Raw genomic sequence first — 5823 nt, 5'->3', positions numbered from 1 at the left:
ACTGTTCATTTGTGTCCTAACATTTTTTTAATGTTTAGGTCAGTCCAAAGCCAACGCATCTATACGCTGACATTAATGCTATGCTATTATGATTTTGTCTTGTAACAGTTATATTGTTGGCAATTATTGATAGATGATGTTTCTTTATTCAAGAAAGGGTAAATTACAAATTTGGTAATTTAACTTTACTCTATCTTCTATTTTACTTACTGTACTTTAAATCTTTTCAATTTTCTAACTAAATTTAATACGTTGGGTTTTTTGGTCACTTGGCCGTTAAATAGTTAACGACATTAAAATGAATTGTTATATAGATGCAAAATGACATCGTTTTGGTGATTTTTTTTTGAAACGGCGTCATTTTGAATGTCGTTAACTATTTAACGAAGGAGTGACTAAAATAAAAGAGAGAATAAAGTTCAGTGACCAAAAAAATCAAATGTCTTAAATTTTGTGAGGAAATTAAAAGCTTTTAAGATTTAATGAGTAAAATATGAGAGAAAGAGTAAAGTTAAGTGATGAAATTTATAATTTTCCCTTAAAAAATATATTATCAAATATTTTTGAGGTCTCCGTACCACCAATGTTGATTTCAGTGGTCTACCTTCAACCATCATCATGACATTCAAGTCCATTGAATTTTCATTGTCTGCTAAGAATTCGTTTTTCAATTTTCAATCCTTCATAGAATTTTATGGTTTCTTTTAATATTACTATTAAATCACTTAAATTTTTATGTATTTACATACAGCAGTAGAATTAGGAAGAAATTATGAAAGAGTTAAATTATTTTTTTAATAATTTCCTATAATTATAAGGTAGTACATGTTTATTTTTTTTAATTTATTATATTTTAAAATTTTCTTAAATTATTGATAATGCACATAAGTCTTATAGACGCTGCTCCTTAAATGCATGATCTTTAAGAAGATTCATTTTATCATTGATGCCACTTAATAAACCCTTAAAAAATCACGAACCAACTTATCTTAATGGTTAAATGAATCGTCGTAGTTCCTAGAGAACACATGTTCGAGCACTAGCAGCTGCAGCAAGGTATTAGAGTGTTCATTACCAAATGATTGAGATTATTTAGAACAAATATTTCTTTGTAATCACCTTATCTTAACAAAATAATAATAAATTCTTTAAAAAGTTAAATTATTTAAATTTTAAAAATAATAATATTTTGAAACGTAATTAAATCATAGAAAACAAATGATTGAAATCAAATTTTATTGATTTTAAAATTGATATGTTTTAAAAAATAATTAAATTAAAAAAGGTAGAGACAATATCTAAATTCATTGGCCTTAAAACTAATAAGATTCTTTTTTGAAACATATAAAACTAATAAGATCTTAAAATAATTAAACATGCAATTAAACTATAAAAGTTGAGTGGGTCATGTCACACTATTTTATGTATTTCAATCCATATTTCTTTTATAAAATTAATTAATATTTTGAAATATATAATACTTTTCTCATCAAGGAAAGAGGATGCATTATTTCTTTTATAAAATTAATTAATATTTCTTTTCTAAAATCTTTATTAGGAGACTCAACCACCAAAATTAGATGTACGACTCGAATTGATTCAAATCAAATATAAATATTCAAATTGTTATTTTCTTCATAAATAAACTAAACGAAAGCCATTTGGAAACCTGTAAAAAATTAACAGAAATACTGTATTAAAAATTAACAAAATTACCAGGAAAAAAATACTAATTAGTGACATATGCAATTAATTAATAAGCAGCAAATATAAATCTTCAAATTGGTATTTTTTCTACATTTATCGTTGTGTTATAATTTTATTTTAGTCATCCACTAAAAAATATTAACAGAATTATTGATGTGTTTTTTTTTAATTTTTTTTAATGAAAATGTGATGTTATCTTATAATGACATATCAATATCACATTTAATTTTTTAACCATGATTAATCAAAATAAAATAAAATTTAAAAGTTAGATATAATTTTTAAAAAATAGAGTAGTACAACGAAACAACAGTAGTATTTTTAATGCATTAAACGTGTAGTTAAAAAAAACCGCATCATTTATAAAATATCTATGTTTTGAAAATCGGATCGGATCGGCCGGTTTAATCGGTTCAATCGGGAACCGTTGCTTAATCCGTTTCAATCTAAACAGGTTGAACCGTTATTAGTGAACCCGCCAAAACCGCTGAACCATTCGAACCAGACCGGCTGAAAATCGGAAAAAAACGGGAAAAACCGAGATTTTTGTTTTAAAAAAAAATTAAACCAAACAACGTCGTTTGTTAAACGAGCCAAGTCGAACTCGAGTATTGCTGAGCTCTACTCGAACTTGAAAACTTTAAAAGTAAGCTCAACTCAACTCAAACTCACAAGCTAAAAATTATCAAGTTCAACTCAAACTCGAAATATAATATTGAAACTTGAACTCAAAAAGGCTTGAACTAAAAAAAAATTAGAAGCTCGATTAAAACCTAAAATTCGAGCTTGATTGAAGTAAAAGAATAGTTCACTCAATGTTCACCAAAAGGCTCTATGATTTTGAATGTCAAATTACCTCTATTATTTATAGAAGTTAGTTGTGATGCGCTTCTATGTTTCTTAGCAATGTGAGATTGTTTTGTTCTCATATTTTTACTCTTTAGACTTTTGGGATGCTCTTCTATGTTTCTTAGTCATGTGAGATTGTTTTTAAAAAAAATTAAACCAAACAATATCATTTTGTTATGATTTTTTTAACCCCAAATTTATTTTCTAATTATAGTTATATAATTATATTTATTATTTAATATGTTTTACCTTAAATATTATGTTGTAGTTAATTTGAATCATTTTGTTTCACTTGATTTTATGGTTTTTATCTTATATATATTATGACTTGCTTTAAATATAACTTGTGATATAAAAAATTATTTTTTATTGAATATTTTTGATATTTTTATTTAATTTTTTAAATAATTATGACGTCGTCCGATTCTTCCGACCGATCGAATCGATTCAACTGGTTGAACCAGTGAACCGATAGTATGACCGGTTCATTAACCGGTTTACTAACCGGTCCAGTTCTGAAAACCATGTAAAATATCAACAAACCAGAAGTAGTGACCAAGTCGGTCTCTTTTTTTAAGTCTACAACCATAGACGCCGTAACAGATGGCATCCCTCCAAGAAAACACCTTCCGGCAACCTCTTCTTCAACCACAAACTTCGGGCATGAAATCGGAGACGACAAGTTCGGAGCTGGAGAATGTTTTGTTGGACGCTAACCTTTCCTTGTTCGAGCGTTTGAGAAAAGCAACATGGATCGAGTCGAAGCTCCTTTTCCACTTGGCAGCACCGGCTGTTATAGTATACATGATCAATAATCTCATGTCTATGTCCACCCAAATATTCTCCGGCCACCTCGGTAATCTTGAACTCGCCGCCGCCTCCCTCGGAAACACTGGCATCCAAGCCTTTGCTTACGGCCTCATGGTACGTACTTACATCAGTTCTTCTTTTCTTCTTTTTCATATTACAGATTCTCCAAGACTGAATCTTGATAGCTAGTCAACTCAAAGACTGAATCTTGATGATCATAACTAGAAACAAAAAACCTATACTTTATCAATACTTTCAAGGGTGTACGTATAATTTTCAGTATATGTATATCTTCGATGACATGATGAACTTCGTTTTATGATATTTATGTAGTTAGGAATGGGGAGTGCAGTGGAAACGCTTTGCGGACAAGCCTTTGGAGCACACAAATACGATATGTTAGGCATATATCTTCAAAGATCGGCAGTTCTCCTTACCTTAACGGGGATTCTTCTTACAATCATCTACGTATTCTCTAAACCAATCTTGATATTACTAGGTGAATCCCCAGAAATTGCTTCCGCAGCTGCGGTTTTCGTATACGGTCTAATACCCCAAATCTTCGCGTACGCCATAAATTTCCCGATACAAAAGTTTATGCAGGCTCAGAGCATAGTGGGCCCTAGTGCTTATATATCCACAACCACATTAATCATACATCTACTGGTAAGTTGGTTGGCTGCGTATAAAATGGGGATTGGTTTGTTCGGTGCGTCGTTGGTGTTGAGCTCGTGGTGGTGGCTCAATTTGTGTACATAGTTAAAAGCGATAAGTGCAAATATACATGGAATGGGTTCAGTGTTCAAGCCTTCACTGGTCTGCCGGGATTCTTCAAGTTGTCGGCGGCGTCGGCCGTGATGTTGTGCTTGGAGACTTGGTATTTTCAGATTCTGGTTCTGCTTGCAGGGTTGCTTGAGAACCCAGAATTGGCTCTGGATTCACTCTCCATTTGGTAAGTAAAAATCATAGATTCATTTGTAATCAAGTGTTTAACAAACTAGTATTATAAAATTTAATTGCTGTTTATCATATTTTTAATGGTTCATTATTTTCAGCATGACGATATCTGGGTGGGTGTTTATGATTTCTGTCGGATTCAATGCGGCAGCAAGGTAAGACATGTATGGTTTGTTATTTTCTGACAAATGAGTGCTAAAAGAGATGAATGAAAATGAGCAGTGTAAGAGTTGGGAACGAGCTGGGAGCGGGGCATCCAAAATCGGCGGCGTTCTCGGTGGTGATAGTGACGGTGTTTTCATTCATAATATCGGTGGTGGCGGCGATAATAATAATGATTCTACGACACGTGCTTAGCTACGCCTTCACGGAAGGTGAAGTGGTGGCGGAGGCTGTTTCAGATCTGTGTCCGCTTCTAGCATTAACTCTCATCCTCAATGGAATTCAGCCAGTCTTGTCTGGTAATGGAATCGTAACATTTAATTTCATTAATCTAACATTATCTTAAAAGGGGAATGAAATTGAACATGGATTGGATGAAGGTGTGGCCGTGGGGTGTGGATGGCAAGCATTTGTGGCGTACGTGAACGTGGGTTGCTATTACGTTGTTGGGATTCCATTGGGTTGTCTTCTTGGTTTTTACTTCAATTTGGGTGCCAAGGTATACGCATGCACTTTTTCATTTTTAATATCAAGTACCATATAGTAATGATGAAGGGGTTTGGTATTCAGGGGATATGGACAGGGATGATCGGAGGCACAGCCATGCAAACCCTCATCCTGATTTGGGTCACATTTAGAACAGACTGGAAAAAGGAGGTCGAAGAAGCTCGACAGAGATTGGATAGATGGGAAGATAAGCAGCAGCAGCCACTTTTGAAGTAGACATCTTCATGCCCTCATTAATCCCAACAATTTCCCATCGATCGACTTTTCTCCTTCAAAACGATGAAGCATAATTTGATACCCTTAATTACCTGCATTCCGCATGCATGATCATTACGTACTGTACCTGTCATTTCTCTATCGATATAAAGAAGAAGCCATGCAACAAAAGAAACATTTATATGCACAAATGGTACAAAGGCATATATATATATATGTAAAAGCACAGATCTCATTTATTCCTCCCAAAAAAAATGCAGACCTCAATTGCTAAATGCGTGAAAAAAATACTATCTTATGATCAATTAAGACTATTCAAAAATAAAAAATAAAAAATTCACTAAACTTAATTATCTGAACTCCTATTGTATTTGGCTATATATGGATAACATGATGCTAATTTTTGTTTTGACAAGTACAGTTCACAACTCCATTTTATTCAGAGTAAACAACCAATAAGCCTCCTAGACAAGACAGAACACGGCCCAGCTCCGCCGTGCAGCCAAGCCAAGGCCACCTTTGCTTATCTATCCGTTTCGTTTTCATGTTCAAATTTGACTCTATTTGAAAACATTTCTTCCTTCCCTGCTTCCATATAATCTCCGAAAATCTCTA

The 5823-nt window shown here is 32.8% G+C and overlaps 1 pseudogene; it reads left to right on the top strand.

Annotated features, from left to right (window-relative positions):
- Nucleotides 1–3160: 3160 nt before the first annotated feature.
- Nucleotides 3161–5208, top strand: LOC120178883 (annotated as a pseudogene).
- The last annotated feature ends 615 nt before the right edge of the window (nt 5209–5823 follow it).

This window comes from Hibiscus syriacus, unplaced genomic scaffold (assembly GCF_006381635.1).
Source record: "Hibiscus syriacus cultivar Baekdansim isolate YM2019G1 unplaced genomic scaffold, ASM638163v2 tig00112383_pilon, whole genome shotgun sequence".
NCBI classification, from domain to species: domain Eukaryota; kingdom Viridiplantae; phylum Streptophyta; class Magnoliopsida; order Malvales; family Malvaceae; genus Hibiscus; species Hibiscus syriacus.
This window is presented reverse-complemented; position numbering and strand designations above follow the sequence as displayed.